The following is a 26,517-nucleotide window of genomic DNA, read 5'->3' as shown; positions in this document are numbered from 1 at the left end:
CCTTCTTTGTAGCCCATTTTCTTCATCATTTGAACAGCTTGTGGCGAGTATTCATTAGTCAAGGTCATTCCTAGTGCCTGTAAAATGTCTCTCCCCCAGAGATTTACTGGTAGTGGTAAAACATAGGGAGTGAATCGTCCCGTTTGACCTTCAGGCGGTATCCAGCTCAAAGAACGGGAACTAATAGTGGGACAGGACTGATAACCTAAACCTTGCAAAGAACATGATGACTGAATAATGGACCAGGCTTTTGGCCACCATTGGGAAAAGAGGATACTTTTATCTGCTCCTGTGTCTAAAATCCCTTTAAATTGTTTCCCTTCTATAACTAATTCTAAGAATGGCCTGGAGTCAAGAGGCATTACTAAGTAAGCAGAATCATTTCCAGTAAAACCAATCCCTCTGGTAGCTCGAGGGATACCAGAGGAAGGAAAACAGTCATGTAGGTTTGGCAAAATTATTAACTGAGCTATTCTATCCCCTTGTGAAATAGAAAAGACACCCTGAGGAACAGAGAACATGAAGTTCCCCTTCATAATCTTGATCTACGACTCCAGGGTTAACAATAAGACCTTGTAAGGTAAGGGAGGCCCAGCCCAGTATTAGGCCGACACTCCCGGATGGCAGAGGTCCTTTATAGTCAATAGGAATAGGCTGCACCCCCATTTGGGGCATTAGCATGAATCAGGTGGTGGTACGGAGGTCCAACCCAGCTGATCCTTCTGTTGCCCTGCGGACTGTGGGGTCCACCTTTTGCCTGTCGAGGTCCCATATGTTTTCGGGCTCTGAGACCTGGGGGCCCTGTACTGGTTTTTTGTAATGGCCTCATTATCTACTGCTGGAGGGAATCCTGGCTGCAGGGGCCTGCCTCGTATGTCCCTGACTGAATGATAATCTCTAGCCCAATGATATCCTTTCCCACACTTAGTACACAGTCCTGGCACTCTCCTTTTGACAAGGGCTCTACAGTCCTTTTTTAAGTGTCCCGGTTTACCACAATTATAGCATAGTTTGAGCTCAGCTGTGTCAGGGCGTTTTTTCCCTTGTAGAATGGCAGCTGCTAAACCTGCATTAGTGAGTGGCCCTCCAAGCTCACGGCAAACCTTCAACCAGTCCTGCAATCCTTGCTCTTTCTAGGTGTAATAGCCGCCCAGCATTCCTGCCTAACCTGTTCATACATCAACTGTTCAATTAAAGGCATATCTGTCTCTGGGTCCCCAAAAATTCTCCCTGCCGCTTCTGTAATTCTAGCCACAAAATCTGAGAACGGCTCCTGGGCGCCCTGAGTAATCTTTGTCAAATGCCCACTTGCCTCCCCCTTCTTAGAGAGTGCCTTCCATGCCTTAAAGGCCCAGCTGAGATCTGGGCGTATGCTCCACAATGATAATTTGTCTGTTTATTATCGTGTTGTCCCTGACCTCTAAGCAACTCAAAAGTCCATGTTCCTTGGTCCCCTTCAACATTGGCATTGGCCCCTTGCCTGTGCTTGGCAGGAGTCTTGCCACAAAGCTTTCCACTCTAAATACATTCCCATGTTAGGAGATGTGGCTTTTACTAAGGTCATCCAATCGCTGGGGGTCATTGCCAGAGTCACAAGCCTTTCGGCTTGGGCCACAGTAAAGTTGGCATTGACTCCATAGTTACGAACTGACTCTGCAAGTTGTTTAATCTGTATATACTCCACTGGGGCGTGAACGTGTCTGTCATCGGCGCCTTCAAAGACTGGGAAAGCTTGCTGCACTTTTCTCTGTTCCTCTTTTGAAATGAATGAGTCTGAATGATACCTCTGCACATAGGGGGGAGGTGCCCTAGGACCCAGAGGTTGTGGACCCGAAGACCACGCAGCGATTTGACATTTGTCTCTAGCTACTTTTGCTTTCTTTATGTTATTCTGTGACTGATTAGCTCGTCTTTCATCTGGCTGGTATTTTTCTCCCTCATAGCCTGCCACTTCTTCCTCTAAGTCTGTTTCCTCAGAGGGGCTAAGTTCCTTATTCGATTCTGAGCAACTGACAGATAGTGCCTTGAACTCATCTAATGGCGGGTAGAGGCTCCTTTCCTTTTGTGCCTCTCCAGCTCAATCTTTCCTTTTCTCTCTTTTTCCATCCCATTTGCTAATCTCTCCCAGTGCATTTTGTCCCTTATATCTCTTTTCCTCGGGCTCAAGGCCCGGGGAAAGGCCTTCATTCTTCAGTGCACCTTGTTTCCTCCCAACTTTTACTCTCTCTCCCCTCTCTGTCTCTGATAGACTGTCTTGAATTTCATCCAAAACTTTCTGCCCCGCTTCAACCATTTGCTGACAATCCTCATCTGTTAAGCATGATCTCACCAATTCCCACAACGGCATGGTCCCTGCTTTAAGTTTGCCATTCTGCTGTTCCCTAACTAGATCTCCTTTCAGTTTGTTCCATGAGGTGACAGTTAATGACCCTGAGCAACCATACCATGGTGCCACACGGTCTATCTCCCTGAGAAATCCCTCTATAGTCTTAGTGGCGATTTTCAGGCCACACTGCTTCAGGACCAACCGTAAGGCTGTTACAACAGAGTGGGAGATTCCCATACTGGTCGCTGTCCAGGCCTGACCGCAACTGAGAACCAGTCAGCAATAGTGGTCGCTGTCCAGGCCTGACCACGACTGAGGATCAGTCAGCAGTTCCAGAGGTGGAAGCAAAAGGAAACCGAAAGGGAAAGTACTATCACCATGAAAACAATCAGAAGGGCATCTAACTCTGGAGAAATTTCAAGACTGTGCGTACCTTACAGAGCTGTAGTGTCCTGCAGTTCTGGTTCTGCCCCTAGAACGAGGGATCTCCCTTGCACAGGTGTGATGGTAGTTCCCGGGTCTTCGATGCCACTTATCCCCAGCTATGGTTCTAGCTGGCAAGAACACACTCGGGACAACCAGAATCTTCTGCAGCAAAAGCTTTATTGCTTCTTCAAGAGGGAAGACCCAGACCCCGGAAAATGGGGTAGCTTATATAGCCCTCAGCCATGGCATTTCACCACCTGATGTGGCGTGTCAGCTCCTGATTCGTTGCTCGCCCATCACCCCACTACTATGTCCCGAGACGGGCAGTGACGAAGTGTGAGTTCACTCTCGCACTTGCGCACAAAGCTTGTTTACTAGTTAGGCACAGTGGAGGCCAGTGCCATCTTATAATGGCAATTGCTCAAGGCTCGCGATTGCTCGCAGCACGGCTCTCCACAAAGTAGTAAACCTTTGAATTATATTTATAAATATATGTATATATACATGTTTATGTATATATAATTTTTATTGTGTTGTGAATTAGAGAAAACTGGAACAGGGGCTTTGGTAAAAAAGTGGTATCTCTATATTTGGGCTGTATCTTAGAATGGAAATTATATAGTACCATGAAAACATAACTTTGAATCTAGTATTTAATACAACAAAAAATTTAATGCTTTGTATGAGTACTGCTATGGCTATTTTGATAACAGTGCTTTGCTGAGAGAAAACTTACATTTTCTTTCTGTAAATGTTCAGTCAGACACAGGCTCTTCCTGCCTAGCTTAGTTCTTTAACCATCTATACGATGACTTCTATATGACTAAGAATACAGCATTGTCACTACTTACCTATAAAGAAGTCCTAAAACAGTGGAGTTACATGTATGCATTTCTAATTTACATGAGCGATCTTATGCAGATTCAGTTATCTTTTAATCTTCATTAAGCTGAAGGCAATTTCCTGTGTGAAATTATTCTCCAACATTTCATTGTCTGTGCCTTTAAAATCCCATGTAACATCCACATTGTTCATGCTGCTATTGGACTCATATTTCTGTCATATTAACTTTTCCTTCTGGCCAGAGAGTTACCTCTTTGAGGAGAAAGATATCTGGCAATTTCTGTTTCCATTTCTATCTTTCTTTCTTTTTTTTTTTTCCCAAAACCACATTTCTTCTCCTGAATGAGAAGTTGGCCCACAAATCTCACAGAAAAACATTTAAATTCTGCACACCTTCTAGATGAATTCCAAAATGTAGCCCCATAGAGCAAAACTGCTGATGTCATCAGTGGCCTTGTGAATGTAAATTGATGTCTCAAAGAAGTCAGTTCCTAGAGCTGACTTCAGAAACACCTGCTTTGTTTTGACTACTGAGGGAATGTGGTCTAGTTGCCTCTGAGAATAGTTTGGGGTTGAGCCAAAAACAAAAAACAAAAAACAAAACAAAACGAAAAACAAAAAAACCAAAAAACAAACAAACAAAAAAAAAACAAAAACCAAACCAAAACAACAAACAAACAAAAAACCAAAAACCAAAAATTGAAATTGAGAAAGAAGAAAATGTGATGGGTTTGGGGAGATTCAGGCAACATTTGGCACATGACTATTAAAAAATTAAAAAAGCTGACTGCAACAGGAAGTACCCATGTGATGGCAATGACTAAGCAATGAGATATTCCCCAGTCCAGAGAAATGAGAGACATGCCCCCACCAGGAAGCCCTGCAGCAGAAGAGAGTCCTAGGAGCCCACATGCTTTTGTTTAGTTCTTGCACTGAAGTCAGAAATGCTTAGGAAATAAAAGCCCAGTTTGCTAGCTAGGATCCTCATTTCATCCAAAATTTGCTTTCTCTCTCTCTCTCTCTCTCTCTCTCTCTCTCTCTCTCTCTCTCTCTCTCTCTCTCTCTCTCTCTCTCTCTCTCTCTCCTGCTCTCTCCCTCTCTCCCTCTCTCCCTCTCTCCCTCTCTCTCTCTATTTTCATCATTTCTTTGGTTAGTTAGTGGTTCTGAAAATGTCTTTCTTTCTGGGCCTCAGTGACCAGCTCTGGGAAATGGAGTACTTGTATCTACCTTAGAATCTAAAACATATTGGGAAAATTAATTGGTAAATTTGAAAGAAAGCTGTACCTTTCTACCCCCTGGAGACAATTAAGCCTCACAGTGGATCACCTAGGCAATGAGTCATGCTACTCAGTCCTTGTCATTCAGCCTGTGCTCCTCTTCCAGCTTGCCTTTCACAGAAAGCCAGCTGGTTAAAGCATCAGTTGGAGCTCTCTCGGCTTTCAATGGCTGCAGAATGAAATATAGCTCTCAGCATAGAAAATGTCCTTCAAGTGCTCTGGTAAATAGCATTCCTTTTCAGCCCCAGGGAATTGAGTGCAGCCCTAGTTACCCAGAGCCATCATTGCTTTCTTGGGCAACAGAAATGATTGATGAAGGCAAACTTTAATTAAGCAAAGGACCATTATGTTTTTGTTTGTTTGTTTTTTCTGTTTGTTTTACTGTTGTTATTGTTGTTGTTGAAAGGCAGCCAGTCATCAGGTTCTATGACGATGTTTTACCTACTAAAAGCCCTAGTTATAAGAGTTATTGAGCCTGACATCATTTTCCTTAATCCTGCATAAACCCATCACAACATTCTCTCTCTCTCTCTCTCTCTCTCTCTCTCTCTCTCTCTCTCTCTCTCTCTCTCTCTCTCTCTCTCTCTTTGTGTGTGTGTGTCTGTGTGTGTGTGTCTGTGTGTGTGTGTGTGTGTCTTTCTCTGGTCTCTGTCTCTGTCACACACACACACACACACACAGGCACAATCACACACCTTTATAATACAGTCCCTTGGCTCCCATAGCAATACAAACCATGGAGGAATACAAGTAAACAATTTCTCTTTGACTAAGCATGTAATATATAGAAATAAATTCAGAAGATACATCCTTTCCAGGGTTTAACCCAGCATATTTGGAGGATAACCTTAATATATAGCGTAGCCAAAGCCTTTGGCATGTTAGTGAGTTACCTTGTGAATTCATTTCCTTGAGACAAGGATTAGAATTAGCAACTAAAGAGGGACACGGACTGTTACACATCTGAGTAAGTAGGAAGACATTGTATTTTGGTGGAAAAAAATCCTGTCCTGTCCTCTGCATCAGAAAATAATGAAAACAGAACAGAAGGAAAATAATAAGGCATTTTGTAGTCCAGGTAAGCTTAAGTGCTGGTTAGCTCAACGTGATGGTTTCATGCAGGAAACAGGGTATATTAAAATCTTTTCTATAGAAGAAGATGAAAGGCTTTATAGACATATTGGTACTATGTTGCTTTCCTGGAAATTTCTCTGAAGACAATATATATCTGATGACCTCCTTGGAATATCATGTTTCTTACAATGGCTATACTTAGATTTAAAATACTTTGGCATGAACCATTGCATATGCTAAGAAATTTATAGTTTTTTTGGCTTTCAGATCCCTTGCTCCACAGTCCAGAGAAATGTCCCCACCCTCCCCACACCCCACAGTTCAAGGATAGGTATCTTGTATCCTATAACAAAGAGTCAATCTCTGAGAAATTTTCAATGAATCTGAATCTGTGCTTGCTTAATTAACGCATACCAACTCAGGACATTCATAGGAGAAACACTCTCGGGCACTGCACAATTATGATGCACTGGAATAACTAGGAATCTCTAGTGCAAGATGTAAGACATCTCACCCTCGCAGAGACAAACAAATGCATGTTGGGCGGCAGAAATGTTGTGCCTTGCTTGCTTTGGTCTTGTTCTGGCCTAAGATTTCTTTAGAAAGCCTTTGTAATTATTGTAAACAGACAGCAAGACACAGATTCTTGTCTCTGGAGTGTTTTGTGTCTGCTGCAGTCAGACCTGACCTGTAGCATGTGGTCAGAGTGGGAAATCACATCTAGAGAACGTTCCTAAGTGTAGAGAACAGTGTATTCCAGGAGGTGCTTTGTGACTTTCAATGTACAGCAGTGTGATGGCAGATTTGGGTCGGACACATTAATTTTTAAAAACTAATAGCAGGGGCTTAGGAGAGACAGCTTTGTCAGCAAAGTGTTTGCCTTAGAAGGACTTGAATTTGATCCCCAGCTCCTACTCTGAAATCCCAATGTGATGGCACACACTTGGCACTTGAAATCCCAGTGCTGGGGAGGGAGAGATAGCTTGCTGACCATCTACCCTGGCTCCTAGAACTCCAGGCCATGGAGAGACCCTGTCTCCAAAAGATGTTGAATGATGTTCCTGAGTAGCAAGAGCTGACCATGTCTTCTGGCCGGTATGCATGAAAATGGGCTCAAGTGAACCACCTTCACACACAAACCTATAGGTACATGAACAAACACATGTGCACACAAATACACATAAAAATTATCAAGAACCCTTTACAAACTTGTGGGATAATTGATAATCTTTTCTTTAATTAAACTCAACATGGTGGGCCCTGTTGTCCTTATGAACCTAAAATCTGCGCTCATTTGCAGTATTTTCTGTTCTCAGCAACATTCGCTGCTAACCCTTGGGCATATGTGTTTCAGACAGCACACAAAATATTCCTGCTGGATCTCCTTGCTCCTGTCATTCCTATGACCTGGAATTCAAATGGGGAGAGAGCTTGGCTGAATCAATGCACTGTCCACACTGACATTGCTCAACTAAAGCGAATCTAGGGAAAATTTAAATGGAGGGCTTGTGTAGTAGAAAGGCCTCACGCAGGCACCCAATCTAGGTTAGACTCTACATCTTCTCTGGTTCCAAAATTTAGTGGTGAACACAATTTTTGATATTAGAAAGCTGACTTTTCATGAAGCTGAGGCAGGGACTAAGTCAGGAAAGTGGCCTCTCTCCTTTCAGGCTCCAGAAAATTCCTCTGAATGTATTTCCTGCATGAAAGCTGTCTCTGGACTACATTGTTTTAATCCCACCTAGTGTCCCTGTTACTCACATGCTCTATTTTACAGTGTTTAGTGCCCTGTGGGTGACCAGGTTCTAGTTACGAAAGAGAGAGTCTCTGGTGGGTGCTAATGCATGGTATCATCATCATTTTGTTTAAACCTCTGAACCCACCGATAATTGATGACAACTTTTTCTACTCTCTTTTCCAAAATCTGCATTCTGGTGCCATCCGCTTATGGAAGGAGTTAAGGTAAGCTTGAAGTCATGAATGAGAAGAGTTGTCAGCTTTCAATCCTGCTGTTGACTGCTGGACTTTTGGAGGGTCCTGCCTGTCTTTGTAATCCTCATGCTTGGCATCCTTCCTAACATCATGAAATGGGTTTTACATGTCCTTATATCAAAGAAGAACAAATAGAGCAAATACAGGTACAGAAGGTTCAATAAATTATACAAATTTACAGAGCACATAATCAGTGAAATTCACATTTAGTTGGCCATGTCATTGTCCTCAGAGTGAGTGAGGTGTCTGATGACACAGTGCTTCCCTCAGCAAAAAGGAGCACCAGGGAGTTATCACAAAGACTTTGGCTGCAGTGATGCAGGAATCTAAGCCACCCATCATCCTAGCACCATTCAAACCTATTCCCAGGAATTTAGAATATGATTTTCATTCTCTTTTACAAATGTACACATCTTTTTTCACAGTCATCATTAAACCTTTATTTGCCATATGAAATGCTTGCCTGCTCATCACAAAGTCAAACAACCCTCTAAAGAAAACCACAAGGGGAAAGCACCAGGTTTGTTCTTCCAGACTCTGACAGAGTTCATTCTCTGCATCTCGGCTGCATGGAACTGAAGAAGTAGGGTTTGTAGCCTGCCCTCTTGAGTTACAAAGACAATCATGACAGAGCAACGAGAAGTAGAAACCCAGTATTGAAGAAAACAAATCTTCAGATTTGAAGAATTTAGGTGTAGTCCTAGGAAAATGAGATTTGGGCATTAATTCTGAAGTAGAAAGACAGGTCTTATTTTGGGAGCTGTAAGCGACAAGCCTCAGTGTGGCAGTTAAAAGTAACAGGTCTCAGTGTGACAGATGTTTCTAGACCCTAAAAGTCTATTTTAAAACAAAATAAAGGTTGCCTAGAATCTTGTCATATCATGTAAAAAGGTGTGTGTATGTATGTGTGCACGTGTGTGAATATTTAGGGGTGTTGGTGGTGATGACTTGTTCTAGTTTTCTTTCAATAACTGTGATAAAATATTTGGCTAGACCTCCTGGGGGAGGGAAGGGTTAATTTCATATTTTATTTCCAGGTCACTGTTCACCATTGAGGGAAGGTAGAAAGGAACCGGGAGCAAGCTTCACAGGATTCCTCTCCGATCAGAGTTGTAACACTTTCACAGGGAAGAAACCATTCACAGCCTGAAGCAGAGCCCTGGTGAAATGGTCCTGCAGACTAGGGGAAAACATCCCCTTCAGAGTGCAACATTTACAACGATAACCTGAGCATCTCTGCTGTACCTTATCTCAACAGAGGATGATGGATTCAGGTACTCTACAAGAAAGAATGCTTCCCTTCCTTGCATTGATTCTCAAGTATTTTGGTCACAACAATAACTACAGTGATTATAATGACAAGCATTTGGTCATTTCCTTCTTTGCTGTCTGTTTGGGCTATCTGTTTCCACAGATAAAATACAATGCCCAAAACTAAATTGTATGACTTTGAGTTATGATTTAGCTTATGTAAAAAAGATATCTCTCTCTTTCCCTCCCCCTCCCCCTCTCCCCTTTCTCCCTTCTCCATCCCCTTCACTCCCCCTCTTTCATTTCCACATAGGCTTTTTTTCCAGGTATCCAGTTAGAGTTTCCCTATAGCTGGTGGGTTTAGGGCTCCAACTCTTCCTATCCTCAGTTTTCATGTTAGTATAGCAAGTGGGGTAAAGGGCAAGCAGGAGAAAAGAAATCAAGAGAGACAAGGATAGAGGCGTGATGAGGGAAAGAAAACAGGAAAACAAGAGGGGGAACCAAAAGAAAATGAAAAGTTAGGATAGAAAGTAAAAACAGGGAACAAGATGGGGAGATTGAGGAAAGGGGAGAAAGGGAAAGGAGGGGAGGAGAAGATAGGAAAATATTAAGGGGAACAGAGGGGAAAGGAGAGGAAGGACGGGGTGGGGGGCAAGGCAGGGCAGGGCTTTGAGAGCAGGGAAGGAAAGGCAGAGAAAGAGGGAGGGAAGAAGGAAAGGAGGGAGAGGGGAAGAGAAGGAAGGAAAATGGAGCTCTATATTTTTTGCTAGGTGAATATGGTAGTGAAAACCTATAATCTCAGCCCTCAGGACAATTCAGCAGGAAAAAAGTATGTTTGAGGGTAGCCTGGTATACATAGTGAGATCCTGTACCAAGAAGCAAAATAGTTATTATTCATATTTTTACTAAAACTGGTTGCTGGAACTTACAGTTGTAAAGTCAGACCTATAGCTTGATTGGTCAAATACCATTGGAAATGGAGGCATTAGTTAATTGTGATTTCTCCTCTAATTGTAGGATGTCATAACAGATACCTTGACTCTCAAAATTAATGTGCTCAGGAAACCCGTGCCAAAACTAGAAAGTTCACAAAGATAAAGTGCAGAGGTCTAGAGTGACTTATGGTTGATGCTAGTATATAGACACCGGTCAACACAATGCTGACCCAGTGTGCATCACTGTCTTTGATAGTCTATGAAAGTTTAGCTGTCAACTCTAGAATCTCTGATGTGCCTGGATAAAGCAGAAGTCAAGTAAGTGCACGTGTCCTTGAAAATGTTTCATAAGCAATACAGGGAACAGCACAATAGTGGTAATGGGAGATGCTCACACAATGATCAAAAGTGACCTCAGAGAGCACTCACAGCCCAGAAACACCTCTTTATTATTATGATGCCCATGTTTGTTGAATTTTTAATCACAAGTAACCCTTGAAGCAGTAGATAATTGTGATTTCTCCTCTAATCATAGGAAGTCATAACAGATACCTTGAATCTAAAAATCAATGTGCTCAGGGAAACCATGCCTAAACTTCTAAGTCAGAAATAGAAAGTACACAGGTTTGCAATGTGTTACTATGGTTGTTAATCATAACGTGAAGCTAATAATAATAATAATAATAATAATAATAATTTCTTAGAAGTACATAGGCCAACTGAGAGAAATGAAGGGGCACTGAGAACAGAGCTCTTTGTCTTGGTTTTCAGACTGATATAGTACCAGCTGAGATACATGCCTCTGGGCTGGCTATGTGACCTATCTAGGGTGGCCACCATCTCCAACAACCCCAAGGAGTTTGCTTGTGACTGTGGTATTGTGGCTCTTTTTGTTCTCATTCCCCTGAAGTACACCCTTAGATAAAGATGTGCACACTAATGATAGTTTCAGTGCTACTGCAGAAACAACAGGAGACACTAGGGGATAGGATTGCAAAGAATGGAAAGTAAACCTGGCACTTATCATAGGGAGAGTGAGGCTGAATATAGCTTCAACATGATGCTTAGGCGAGAAACTGTGTGTAAGTGGAGTCTCAGCAAGAGTTCACAGTGCAGTACCTATTTGTCTTTGGCTCTAGGCTTTCCTTGTGTGGTGGTCATGCTGATATGTGGTATAAGTCCCTAGTACTGAGACATTTTCATGTCTTTGCAGAGTGTGTGTTAGCAGAGTCAAATCAGTCTTTCCTAAATAGCACAAAGGGGAGCACCCCCATCATTGAAAAATGTTAGCAATGTTCTGCTGAGATCTCGAACAGAACATTGTATAGTTCTACTGTATAGTTCATTGTAGTTGTATAGACTGAAGCTGAAGGAGAAAAAGAAGCCACCAAGTGCAGTGCCTGCCCATTGCAATGTTTACACCATGTTGTGGGATGACAATCTTCATCATTTCAGGCCTCACTACAGAGAGGGTAGCCTCTTGCCACATGTCACAGTTTGAATATGAAATTTCCCCAAAAGCTCATTTGTAGAAGGCTTGATCCCACAGCACTCTTCAGAGGTAACTGCATCTTGAAGCCTCTAACTCATCAATGAATTAACCCTTTCATGAGTTTATAGATGAAGGGGTTATTAAAGCTGATATTACTGAGCTTGTGTGTGTGTGTGGGGGGGGGGGTCACAAGGCTCACCTGATATTAATTGAAACTTTGCCCCAAGCCAGGTTCAGCACCTGTTCTAAGTTAGGTTTTTATAGCTGTGAAGAGACACCATTACCAAGGCAATTTTTATAAAAGAAAACATTTAATTAGGGCTGGATTACAGTTTCAGACCATTACTCTCATGGTGGGAAGCATGGGAGTGTGCAGGTAGACATGGTGCAGGAAGAGGAGCTGTGACTTCTACATCTTTTCCCAAAGGCAGCCATGAGAAGCCTGTCTTTTGAAGGCAGCCAGGAGGTAGGTCTCTACACTGGGCTTTAGCACTATCAGGCCTCAAGTCCAAACCTACAGTGAAATACTTCCTCAAATAAGGCACACCTTCTCCGATAAGGACACATCTCATGATAGTGCCACTTCCCATGAGTCAAGCATATTCAGATAAGGACATACCCTGTCTCATACACTACAACAGCAAAGAAATATACTGGGCCCCAAAGAAATGGGAATTTCCCCAGGATCTCATTCTGAGAGAAGACAAAGGGGCAGTCAAAGGGAGATATACCTCCTAGGGAAACATGTTTTGGGGAGAAGGAAATTTGCAGCTTTGTCAGACAACCTTATAGGATGAGACATCAGCCCACATGTGACATACTTCAACTAAGATTGCTTAGTTGTATATATACTTGGCCCTCTATTTAAACAGTAATCTTACTTTAGGACCCAAAGGACTTAAGCTTATTTAATACCTTTGTCCTTTTTCCCACTCTGACTACATCGAATAAATCTCCATTTTATACTTTCCACTATTAATTTAGGCTCTTTTAATTAGCTTATTTTTAATGGGTATTATGGTGGTTTGAATAAAAGATGTCTTCATAGGTCCATAGGGAGTGACACTATTTGGAAGTGTAACTGTTGAAATAGGTGTGTCATTATTGGAGAAAGTGTGTCACATTTGTTTCCTGCTGCCCAGTCAATGTAGAACTCCTTTTTCAGCACTGTGCCAGCATGCATACCATCATGTTTCTTGCCAGATAATGAACTAAAATCTGAGAAATTGTAAGCCAGTTCCAAGCAAATATTTTCCTTTATATGAGTTGCCTTGGTCATGGTGTCTCTTCATAACAATGAAACTGGCATAGCCCTGCCAGTCCCTGAACTCACTATGTACACCAGGCTATTCCGAAACCTATAGAGATCTGCTCACCTCTTCCTTCTGCCACCACACCCAGTTGCAGTTCAACATTTCAATAATCTGATAGGCTGAGATAAACAAGTATCTCTTTTGCATCTTGATTTCTGATCATTTGCAGTGGGGCCTACTTGGAGGAGTTGGATGTCTATGGGAGAAAGATATCTTTTCTGTGGATCTCTCCTTCCTTTTCTTTATTCATCCTCCCTTCTCTGTTTTTTTCTATATCCACACCCCTGCTTTTCGGGCTGCCCTGTGGAAAGATTACCTCCTCCATACATTTCAACTTGCCCAAAGCTCAACTTGTTCACAGCCCAAATCTCTGGAACCAGCTGACATTGAGCTGGAACTTCATCAATTCTGAGCAACCAAAGCAAAGCAAACCAAAAATCCAAAACACCTTTTTCCTCTTCAAGTTGCCTATTGTCATAGCAATGCAAAACCGACTAAAGCAACCATAGCGTTGTTACAGAGAGACCAACATGGATGAGCACTTATAGCCAATCCGAAGTGTTTATTCCTGTTGGCTGGGACTACACTCACGTATCTGGAACCTAAGTGCAGGCTGGAGTGTTTACAGAAAGAGTAAGAGGCTTTTAAAGGCAAAAAAATACCCCACATCTTGGTGTCTTCCTCGACTGCTGCAGGGGAAGCTTTGCACAAGTGTGCACTTTAACAGAAACTAAGCGAAGTTGGTTGGGGCATTTTAACCTTGGGTTCCTAGAATAGTTGAGTAATTTTCTAGGAGGTTCTCCATCAAGAAGATCAAATTCTAGTTAAACCTGAAATGGCCTCATCAACAATACAAGATGGAGAAAGGGAGTATTCTTTGATAATGAAATAAAACAAGAATTTCCAGTAAAAAAGGGGACTTGATTTTGTTCTTCCCACAAACTCCCATATGTAGAGTCATCAGGAAGACAGGCTCTGAAAGACATGTGGCTCCAAGCAGCCAAGACATACAGCAAAGTTCCCCCAAGCTTAACTTTCAGGTCTCCAGTCATCCACTCAGACAGACTCCAGTGTTCTTGCATGAAGTTAGGATATGGAGAGCTATCTGCCTACTGCAAGTCTCCTAAACTCCTTGTTTTTTCCTGAATCCCACATGCTGCATCCTTCTTTTTCTTCTAAGTGGATATTCAGAGTGGGAATCTTAAGAAATGGGGGGAAATTGTGGGAGATACTATGCACCACTTGTTAATTGAATACCATCTGCATCACCTACTTGAGGCTTCAAGAAATTTTGGAAGACTTGGGCTAGAGAGATAGTTCCATGATGGAGAGCACTTGACACTCTTGCAGAGAACCCTAGTTTGGCTCTCAACAACTACATGGCAGCCCTCACACATAATTCATGGCCTTCTACATGCATGTGGGGGCAAGTGTGGGGGCAAATACATACCTACTCTAGGGACTTACAAATATACACCAGAGAGAGAGAGAGAGAGAGAGAGAGAGAGAGAGAGAGAGAGAGAGAGAGAGAGAGAGAGAAATTTAAAACTGTACCTTGTGGTATATATCCATAATCTTAGATATTCAGGAGGCTGAGGCAGAAGGATAACCCTTCTTCTTGTATGGGTTGCTGAGTGACCTGGGTAACTTAGCAAGGATGTGTTTCCTATAAATTTGAAATGTGCCCCCCCCACACACACACAGAGAGAGAGAGAGAGAGAGAGAGAGAGAGAGAGAACGAAAGATATATCTTTCTCAGTGCTGATGGACTGCACAGTCATAAGCTCTATAGTTCTATGCTTAGTCCCTAACAACTGCATCACTGGAAAGAAAAATGTAAAAAGCTAGAGACGATGATATATACTTGCTATGGCAGCACTCAGGAGACTAATGAAGGAGGATTGCTATTAATTCAAAATCAGGTTGAACTCTAAAATGGGTATAAGGCCAGCTTAGGCCATGTTGATTCAAACATTAAAAAGAAACAAACAAGGAAGCAAACACCCCACACCTCTCTGAAAGTTCCCTAAGGGGGAAAAAGTGTAGCGTTTGATAACCATACTATCTTTTTTTGGTTTGTTTTTAGACAGGTTCTCTGTGTATTCCTGGAATTCACAATGTAGACAAGGCTGGCCTCAAACTCATAAAGATCCACCTGTTTCGGCCTCCCAAGTGCAAGAATTACCTAACCAAATATATTGCCTTAATGATAATTAAACCAAATGTAGCTATACCAGGTATTCTAGAGATTTAAGGCACAAGAACAGAATCTTAGACAATATTAATGTGCATCTGGAAAATTATGAGTTCCCTCATATTTCTGCTAGACACATGAGCTGGCATTAGTAATTTTAAAGAATTCGGTAATGCACAGGGGAGACAAATTTTCAAAATCAAAATGTCTGTTGATTCATAAAATATTTTTAATATTTTAAAGAACTCTATTAGTTAAAGAACTATATTAAAGAACACACATATATACGTGTGTTGTGTATGTGTGTGTGTGTTCCCTCATTTAAAAATGTATCGGCTTCATTCTCCTGAATAAAATTTCAGAGGTTCCCATGAGACCTTGACTCATGCTGGCATTGGAATGTCTGTATTGACTTAGTCACAAGAGAATTTTAGTAGACCAATGATAATCCCTTCCTTTGTGTTATAAACCAAGTTTTAATTGTTGTGATGATGAATTCTTTTTCTTCCACTGAGGCTTTACGACAGGCAAAGCCAGGAAAGCAAGACTTCCTGCTTTCTTTCACTCTGGCCATTTGGACCTCAGATCCTGTCAGAGTGACAAAGGGCACAGGCGAGATGTTTAAGTGTTGACCCGTTCTTCTCTATGCTATCATGATGCCCCCATGAGAAAATTCCTGTACACATTCTGTTGTGTACCCTTACTCTTTCCCTGTAGAGCCATTCTCACACATTCTATGATCTTTCTACCATTCTTAGTCCTTTTTTCTCATTGTTGTGATAAACTCCCTGATAAGAGATGCAGTAAGAAAATGAAGGTTTATTGTGGTTCGCTGTTTGGGAGACAGACTCTGTTATGACAAAGAAGGCATGAAAGAGGGACCATCGCATCCCAGGTCAGGAGGCAAAGAGAGAGAGAGAATGTTGGTGCTCAGTTGGCTTCCCCCTTTCCCCTTATTTGTTTAGTCCATGATATCAATCTATGTTGCTTCCTACATTCAGGGTGAATCTTTTCCCTTGGCTAAAGCACTCATAGGTGATTCCAGGTCTAGGCAAGTAGACAATGAAAATGACCCATCCCAGTTCCTCTCTAGACACTTCTGGTCAAAATTCTTGGTCAGGATGTAAACTGCAAGCAGTTTCCTCTGCCATCCTCGTTCCTGATGCAGCATCCAACACACACCAGTGTTCTTGCTTCTCATAAAGCATCTAGAAATGTATGAATTTGTCAGTGAGTGTCAGCCTGACTTTTGATCTCTTTGCTTCAGGAAAACAGCCAGGTCCTCTCCGATGATGCCAGTGAAGCTCTAATTCTTCAAGGTGATGCCCAGAGTATTGCTTGATCCTTAGAAAACACATAACATTTTTTAGCTGAGATGTAAATGAGGGTTTTCAAAGCATTCACCTGCTCTGAAACTCTGCTTGAAGCCTCTTAAAGAATAACCAATTTCAGCATTCTCCCAGGTGCCTAGCACTCTCTAAGTTGGGCTAAGACAAAGTTGACATATTGAGATGATTATAAGCTAGAAACAATAATTTATTCTGTAAATTTTATTCATTCTTACTCAAGATATGTCATATTTTTGGATTCATATATAATACACTGTAACATCTCAGAAGGCTGAATGTTCTGAAAAGTAGAATAAAATACAATGTGCACATTGTCACAAATTTTCTTTAATATTTTTTGTGCCTCACTTTATGAAAAGACCTGATACCTGACAAAGTTACAAAGAGGTTATATAAATGTTAAGATAGCAATTTATTTATTTATTTTTCCTTGTCTACAATTTAGGTTATCTTTGTGGTAGAATAGTCTGAGAATACAAATATATTTAAGATAAACAAACTCAAACCAAATAAAAACCATTGTTCAATTTTTATGTGTAATTTAAAATTACACATAAATTAGAAGTCCTCACATGCATCTATTCCACAGGGTATGGCCCTGACAAAGCAGTACACCTTCACTCTGCCAAGCTGATTGAGTTGAGCATGTAGTGTCCCTCTTGCCTTGGCTGCTGTGTTTAAAATGGTAAGGCTGACATTTTTTTCTAGAAAGTTGGATGAGAGACAAATCATTCTGCTTACTCATCCAAAATCTCACCAGCTATCAGAAAACACACAATATTGGAAGAGACGTTATCCACAGTAGCAGTGGGAAGCAAGTTCATCATACAATCCACATATATCTACAATTTTCAGAAGTCAGAGGCTAGATAGAAACATTCATGAGGGAAAATGAAACTAAGATGAGAACTCCAAATATATTGGTAAGAAAACAACTCCTAGGATATTTACAGCAAAACGAGAAGAAGGCAAACCCAGGGGTGTGGTCATTTGCCAAGTATGAACCTGACTCAGACATCCTGGCTGTTCAACCCTTTCTTCTTTCATCCCAATGGTTTACTAGCTATTTTTCATGTTTGTGTCTTCATGTCTAAAGTAGAGATTAAAAATAGCATTACAGGCTTCCAAAAAGAGACACAAAGCAGCTGATTGTTTTTGTTCTTTCAACTCCTTCTAGGTTGTAATGAGGATGAAGTCGGCCCATACTTATAATGATTCCAGAATTGTCCTGGCACAAAATAAATGCTCTACCAGTATTATTTGTTTTTTTTTTTATCACGGTTTAGGATGTGGCTATATAATAAAATGACTTTCTGTGCTGATTTCCCCGGACACAAACAGGAAAGGAAGGGTAAATAAACAATATCTGAAAAGCTGATACTAGGAGGTCCTAGTCTACTGAAACAGTTCTTGAACCCTCTAACTTCATATGTTTGTTAAATTAGGAACTGCCTTCATGATCCACATCAAATTAGTTCAGTTAGTTCTCTTCTAGAAAATGTCTCAGTTGATGTACCAAAACAGAAGGGAAGCTAGGGGCACATTACAGAACTAATAGACATGTATCAGAAAGTTTATATGGTAAATTTCACAATTGAGGGGATATAAAGGACTTTGAGATTAACACCAATCACAGCTATATCAGACCCAATTTTGGTTGCCAAGACCCAGGTTGGAATGCTATCAACCACTTGTAACTCCAGCTCCAGGGGATCCAACACCATCTTCTGGCATCTTTAAGTACCTATACTTATATGCACAATGTTCTCACATGGGAACATATATTCAAATAATTAAAAATAATTTAAAAAGTAAATTTTGCAATTAACAGCAAGTAGATGAACTATCAAGTAAATATCTATATGAAATTCTAGCACTAGGTTGGAAGAATGCAAACATGCACCAATTAAGAGTGAAATTATGAAAGCCAGTCTTACTGGTTAATATACACATTAAAAAAAAGATGAAAGGAAAAGGTGCCATGTAAAAATAGGGAGGTGCTCAGGGGGTGGTGGTTCATGCCTTTAATCCCAGCACTCAGGAGTTATAGTCAGGTGTGTCTTTATGAGCTTGAGGCCAGCCTGCTGTACAAAGTGATTTGTAATAGAGCCAGGACAATTATATAAAAATTTTGTCTTTAAAAAGACAGCTACACAATGAAATCATGTTGTGAAAAACTAACTAACTAACTGACTAACTGACTAACTGACTAACTAATTAACTAACTAATGTCTAACATGTGTGTGTGTGTGTGCTTGTCTGTTTGTGTGTATAGGTGCTATACCAAATGGTCCCAAGAAACACTCACTAAATTTTAAGTTCATTAAGACTAGAAGTTGAGTCTGTCCTTGTCATCCACTGCATAATTTTCTGCAGTACTATGACAGAGCAATGGCAGCAACAATGTACATAGCATGTATTTTTTCATTCTAAAGAAAAAGTAAATTAAAAGGAATCTAACCTAAGAAGAGAATTTTGTATTATATACTATTTACAGACGTTTTTCTCTTTTAGCATTTTTATATGAGTGTTTTCCCCTCCCTTAGCTCCTCCCATCTCTTCCAACCTCTCTCCTCACTTAGCTTCATGTGTGTTCTCTTCTTTTCCTCCTTTTCCAATTACCATAGACACAAGGAAAATAAAAGCAAATAAAAACCAATGAGACATAATAAAACAGAATGTTCACACACAAACAGAAACAAAACATGGAGTTGTGTTTGGGTCTCCAAACTACTCCTGGGCATGGGACATCCCTTAATGTGTGGTTGATATTGCCAGTGACACTCCATTATCAGCAGCAAATGGCTTCTTGTTTGGGGATGGGACCCTGTGTCCTTCTGCCTCCCATTGATGATATCTCAGCTGGCTAGAGCTTCTGCAGGTTTTGCACAACCTACCACACAGCCACCATGAAATAATATGTCCACCAATCCTGTTGTGTCTGGAAGATATTGCATTATACAGTATGTACAAATGATTCTTACATAATCTTGTCAATGCAAAGAGCACACATCTCTCCTCAACAGATTTATGGTTCCTAAAATTCCATGTTTCCATCCAGTAATGGTTTGAGGACATTTTTACAGGCACATTTCAAATATACTGGTGGAACAAATACAAGGGCTGTAGCTTAGCAGGAAAATCTATGTTATGGGTCTCAGGTATTAGCTGATGACATTCTTTGTCCTTTGGTTGGTGGAAACTAGGGTTTTATCAAGATAATATGTTCTAAAAGATTTTATCTGTTCATCACAGGTTGTTAGGTCAGACACAGAGATGAGCAGAGAACAGCTAAACGTAGCCTAACATCAGTTTTAAATGGCCCAGGATTATTTATTTATTTATTTATTTTTGTTCCTCTCTTTTTATATTAATTTATTTTTTTACATCCCATAGTTTCCCCACCCCCACATCCACCCTCCAGCTGTTCCACATTCCATACATTCTCCCCACACCCCATCTCCATGTGGATGTCCCCAGCCCCCAACTCCACCCAACCTCCAAACTCCCTGGGCCCTCCAGTCTCTTGAGGGTTACGTGCATCATCTCTGAATGAACACAGACCCAGAAGTCCTCTACTGTATGTGTGTTGGCGGCCTCATATCAGCTGGTGTGTGCTGCTTCCTGTTTGGTGATTCAGTGGAAGATGCAAATTCTTCCTGGGGATGTCTGTGCACACTCACTTAGTGTTTGCTTTTTAACAGTTTGGAGCTAATATATTTTTATTTTACTAATTTTTCCTCTTTTTTGCTTATGACAGGCATAAAAGCATGGAAAGAAGTAGAAATTCAGGAAGGCACCCAAGATCTGGAGGGAAATAAATGCTACACTTAAAAAAATTATTATGTTATTCTTGTTTTCTAACCTTTACACCAGCACCATATTTACCACAGCAGTTGCTTGTCTCCTTTAGTTGATTTGTCAGAGGAATTGTAAGTCTGAGAGCAGGTGAACAGAGATGAAGCCTTAATGTAAGGTCTGCCACACCGCTGCCCTCCACAGGGCAAGGTATTGCTACCATGTTTGGAGCAGAGAAGAAATTCCGTTCACACCAAGTCCCTTGTGGAATGCATTCAGGACAGTTTTGACAGACGTGCAGGAAGCTACAGTATAGAGTTGAATCTAGGTTAATTAGAGAACTCTCAGCAATCAGAAAGATCCTAGCAATAGCCTGCTATGTACCCAAGTGAGGTTGGAGCCAAGAAGCATCAGAGCGATTTGAAATGCAGATTGTACCACCTACAACTTTGCCCATGGTCATCTTTGTTAACTTCCCATGACTGAGGAAACTTCAAGGCCCCTCTTTCCCTCCAGGGACATGGCCTCCTTCTTCACTGTCTGTTAGCAGGAAATGTGGAAAGGGAATCACTTCAAAGAGCTAGGCTCTGTGCCCAGAGCTGGAGATCTGAGAGCTGCCCCCACCCTAAGTGTGATCCTCCAGACAGGCAGCCAGAGATCAAAAAGCTGTCTCCAGCTGCTTGCCTCTGCACACATACTACCCAAAAGCTAATCACATTAGCCACTTCATAAGTAATAAATTGTTATTTCCTCTTCACTTTGATTTCCCCTCTTGTCTCCCCATGAAGTAGCCAATAAACGATTCTCTATCCTTCTCTCCAGGAATTCTGTTTGTGTTACCTGTAATGCCACAGGCACACTTCTGCCTGGGTTCAGAGGCCCACATGTGCACATCAAGAAGGTGCAGCCTCTTGAGAGCTGTAGCTTCCAGATCTGGATATGTTCCTGTAACCCATGGAGAGTTCAGCCCCTTGTCATGGCTCTGCTATTGTGCTGTTTCAACAATCCTAAAAATGAGTACTATGGATTAGTCCAATCCCTAATGCAGGCACAAAGAACAACCATTACTTATTAAATGAGTCGCCTGGCAAAGACCTATTTATTTCACATGAAACTCCATTAAAAGCCACTTTCTCTTTTGATCTCTCTCATCATAGTGTCTCACAACACAAAACCCCTTCAGGTCTGATAGCTAGCTTCCTCCTTCCCTGACAGCTGTATTTCTCCCCAGCTATAAGCTCAACTCACTGAGACATGGCCTATTCCCAGTTTCTGGATAGATCAGTTTTTTTTAATAAAGAAACTTTTAAACAATTTCCAGTTTTCTTACTTCCTAAGGGAGGATGCCTTCATTCCTACAGATAAAGGAGTGATTAGAATCAAAGTAGCACGTAGACTCAGGTCCCTGGGAAGTAAAGAGAAAAGGTGTACTCTATCTCTTTGTCCTGGATGAAAAAACACTGCCTTTCCTTCCTTCTCCTCCTCATGGGGGTGGGTTAGTTGTTCTGCTTCTTGGTTTTGTTTGTTTCTAGACATCCTCTCTTGTTGTAGTTCAAGCTGACCTGAAAATCACAAACAAGCTGTCCTGCAGCCATGGCAATCTTCTTGCTTTAGCCTCCTAAGAATTGGCATTATAGGCATAAACTACTACTCCTGGATGGTAATACGCTTTTTTATTTTTTTTTAATGCTCTTGTGTGGCTGGAGAAATAGCACGGCAGTTAAGAGCAATTGCAACTCTTGCAGGGGACTCAGGATTGGTTTGCACATAAATGTGATAACTCACAATTTTCTGTATTTCTTTTGCTAGAGGATCTGTATTCTAGCCTCTGACAGTATACAAGGCATATACATGGTACATAAACATGCATGCATAACAATCATTCCTGCACATACAATAAAATAAAACAAAAACCCTAAATAAAATAATAAATACTTAACAATGATTTAGGAAATATGGCTGTACATGTTCACGTATCTATGCACATGTGTTTGGGCACACATGTATGCACATGCACTTGGAGAACAAGGGCTGATGGCAGCTGCCTTTTTCAATCACTGTAGACTTCTTGTTTTGGGACAGACTGTCTTAATGAACCTGGAGGCTAGCCAGAGAGCCCCAAGAATCTTCCTTATTACAATTTCCCCAAGGAAAAGATTGCAGGCACATTCCAAAATGCTTTCTAAGTGGGTACTGGGCATCCAGACTCAGATTTTTATGCTTCTATGGCACTATATCAAGTGAGCAACCTCCTCAAGCTCTGAAAATGCCCTTAATGAATAAAAATTCTATTATTTTCATATTCTTCCAAATCACTCTTCTTCCATGAAGAACGTATTTGAGGTAGTGAACTATGGTCTAGGGTGCACACACACAAAGAGGGATACAGTAGATTGTATTTACCAGGATTTGACATGATCTAGAACCAGAGTCCCAAGAGGTTGGGGCTACATAGAGAAAAGCAGTTATGTTAAGGTCCAGCAGTCTAAGTGAATATGTTTCTGGGACTGTTCAACTACTGTCGAGAAAGGTTGATGTGGGAGGGGTCAGGGCTCTGGTTCTGGGACTAGGCTAAGGCAGGTAGATCAGATTACTAAGGGCTGACTAGGCAAGGAGTGGATAGAACCAGGCAAAGAGTCCACACACTAGCATCTGTCACGTGTGATGATGCTATTGCTGTGGATTGAATGAGAAATGTGCCTCATGAGTTTGATCCCCTGGTCCCCTGTTGGTGTCGCTGTTTTAGGTGGTTACAGAATCTTAAGTTATGGTGTCTGCTGGAAGAAACACATCACCAAGGGCAGCTTTGGCGTTTGTAGCTTCTCATTACTTTGAGTTTGCTTAGTCTGCTTCCTTCGTGGTTACAAATGTGATTATCCAGTTTTCCTCTCCTGCTGTCATGCTGTCTCTGACATTATGGATTCTTACGCTCAAAAACCAAAAGTCAGAATAAACTTTCTTTCTTAAGTTGCAACTGACCATGTATTTTATCACAGCAGCAGAAAGTAGCTGATATAGTTACGACTGAGAGAAAGATGAATGAGAACATTCTAGAAAGATGATGAGCATTTGGGGAAATAATGAAGCAAAGGAGAAGTGTCTCAGAAGGCAGAGACAGTGGACACGACTTAACATTTATTGTATAGGTCTTAACATCTTGGCATAAACTAGTTCACATTATTTTTTAGTTTTCTTTTTTTAATTTTATTTATTTTTACTCTTTGACAATTTCATGCATGAATACAGTAAATATGGTCATATCCACCTCCTACTTACTTCCTCCTATTACCCCACTCTCATACACACACACACATACACACACACACACATACACACACACACCCTTTTCAAACTTATCTCCTCTTCCTCTTTTCTTCTTGGCCTCTGTCTTTGGTCAATAACCCACTAAAATTTAGGTGAGAATGTCAATTTATGCACAGGAGTAGGGCCATACAGCAAGCATGGGAACTTTCCAGTGGCCACACCCACAATGTATTATGATGGTCCTTCTTCCAATAACTGCTGACATTTTTCTCACTCTTCAAATATTGATGACACTTCTTTTCATAATGAATCTAATTAATTTACTAGTGTTTTAAGGACAAAGTTTCCTCTGGGCTATTTATTGTTTTGCATTTGATAATAAGTGTGCAGTTGACTAGCTTCAATCTCTGAAGTATTTTGATACTTTCTCTGATATTGTGTGAGGGAAGTACTTTCATCCCTATGACATATATTGCAGGACATTTTTCTCGCTCTAAGCTCCAAGAAGCCATCTCAAACACAGGCTTGAATCATCTTCCAGTACTTCCTAGGACATTGTGGTCAGAATTGAATTGTATGAGAGAAGAATACCTAAAAATAAAATATAGAAATCTTTAAAATAAAGAATAAATCAAACAAATAAACAGAGAATAAAATGTAAGTCATGTGACTTTGCCTCATGTTCATAAGCTTCCTTTCATTGTATTTGGACCACTCAACCAGATATCTATTGAGCATCCTAAATATTCATTCCTAGCAATTTCTTAAGGTTCTGCTGCAGTTTCTGATGAATGATGAAGAATTACTCAGGCAAACGAATCTAAAACATGGCTATAATTATTGGTTTATGTAGAGAAGTCCTATGTTTTATAGAGTATTATCAGCTATCTGCTATGGTCTGGCTATATATCTATGTGTCGTCTAAATATACATATTAAAATGTAACTCTCAATATCATGATCCTTTTGAGGTAAGAAAGTTAGGAGAGTTCAACCTCATAAATAAAATTTGTGCTAGACCTAAGAGAACTGTACCTCTGCATCAGCTTCTGCTATGTCAGACCAGATTTTAGGCCATCAGCAAACACTGATTTTGCTTGCACCTGCATAGCTGCAAAAAGTGCACTTCTGATGCTTATAGCATACTGACTGAGTTTTACTGAAATCCCTGCCTTAACAAAGTCTTTTCCTAAAAACCCTGCAGGGAATGAAAAGACGCCAGGCTCCAGAAAAGCACAAGGGTCACTCTCGTTGCAAATGACTCTAGGTGTTCCAGTTTCTTAAACATAGCTAATTCTGAATGTCCTTCCAAATTAGCACTCAAAATTTCACCCTGTCATCAGGGTCTTCACTGTAGCCTATGAGATTCTCTTGGGCTTACCCACCTTATATTTTATGGACTCCAAAACCAGATATTAGGCTGAAGTGCTAGGTCTAATTTTCACTATAGTCTGTCTTTGGTTTATTAGAAATCTGAGTCTAGTTCTGTGCAGTCCTGAAGCCTGCTGTCTTTCTTTGATGCTGTGTCTTGAGTTGTTTGACCCAAGACTGTTTTCATTCTTTGGCATCATGCAAGAGGCTCATTGTCATGTCTTTCAGATACTGGAGCTATTAGGAATACCTGGGTGTCCCAGCATTCATAGAGCATCAGTCAGGTTGGTGTGACATCATGCCAATGTTCTGCCCTGCAGTACGTTCAGTTATCAGCAACAGTAAGATAAGTGCTTCTCCCCATGCAGCCACTTTCACAGTTCTGAGTATTCTCAGAGGCAGTATTGAAATATTTTAGTCCTAGATTTTACTTGGAATACAAACTCAACAAATACCAATAATAAGCAAGAAATTAAGACAGTATGACAGTTAGTTACTATTGTTTAAGAAATATCTAGACTTACATAGGAGTCAAGCCTCCAGTCATGTCTGAGAGGGATTATTTTAGATTAGGTTAATTGAGATAAGAAGACCCATCTTGAATATGGACAGCAACATTTCATGGAATGGATGCTATACTGAAAAAAATAAAATAAAAGAAAGAGTGTAAAGTGACCAGCAATGTGTGTCTCTCTGTGTGTCCTGACTGTGGCTCCAATGTGGAGAGCTACCTCAAGCTCCTCCCACAGCGACTTCTTGTCATGATGGACTGTGCCCAGGAACTCCGACTCAAAATAAAGCCTTCCTTCCTTAAGTAGCTTGGTGGTTATGCAATAGCAGTGAGTGAAGTAATATGAATGATAAAGGGAAGAAACTCGTATCAAAACCAACCACCATGGGTCATTAAAGTTTGTACCCACTGGGGACAACATAGACATGCATCTTAGAGTCATCTGTATTGGCTAGAACCGGGAGGCTATGTTCATCCAAACCAGAAAAGCACTGTTTGCTGTTGTGCCTAAGGGATTCTCCCTATGCAGAACTTCAGTCCTGCTGTGGAATTGCCCCCAGCCTCTTCTAGGAGCCAGTGAGGCGGAGATGAAGAGTGCTGACAGCTGGATATCAGGCTGACATATATCAGAGGAGCACAGGGAGATAGATAATACAGGCATGGTCCCAGATGCACCTCTACAATCTGTGTGGTCAATATCTTTTATATTATTTTTCAATTTGTTGCTAAGACAATTCCTTATTCATAAGCAGGCTAAGTCCACAAATCTATAGAAAACCACTTCCATTTTATAGAATATCAAAGCCTAAACAATGTTGTTGGCTCAGTGTTTTCATATTTGTCAATTATTCCCACTAACTCCATTTCCAATTATTCTATATTCTTTCCTCTCTTCTCCAAGCATCCCCTCAAAGACAGTGAGTCCAGACAGACTATATTATATATTTCCCTGTTGAAATATATAATACACACAAAGATTGAATTGCATTTTCTTTGACTTCTAGAGTCATTTTCTTTTCTTTATTCTTTTTCTTTCCTTTCTTTTTTTTTTTTTCCTTTTTGGTTTTTCAAGACAGGGTTTCTCTGTGTAGCCCTGGCTGTC

The 26,517-nt window shown here is 40.9% G+C and overlaps 1 protein-coding gene across 1 annotated transcript in view; it reads left to right on the top strand.

The window, feature by feature from the left end:
* The window catches only part of LOC110296910 (regenerating islet-derived protein 3-beta), a 138,565-nt gene that overhangs the window by 16,037 nt on the left and 96,011 nt on the right, over nt 1–26,517 (top strand). Inside the window, exon 2 of the mRNA XM_029478852.2 lies at nt 8,976–9,212. The gene's annotated coding sequence lies outside the window, so the exon portion shown is untranslated. The remainder of the gene's footprint in view (nt 1–8,975; nt 9,213–26,517) is intronic.

The sequence above is a fragment of the Mus caroli genome, unplaced genomic scaffold, assembly GCF_978045245.1.
Source record: "Mus caroli unplaced genomic scaffold, Mus_caroli_1 scaffold_7, whole genome shotgun sequence".
Classification (NCBI taxonomy): domain Eukaryota; kingdom Metazoa; phylum Chordata; class Mammalia; order Rodentia; family Muridae; genus Mus; species Mus caroli.
Note: the sequence above shows the minus strand (reverse complement) of the source record. Positions and strands in the feature narration are given on the sequence as shown.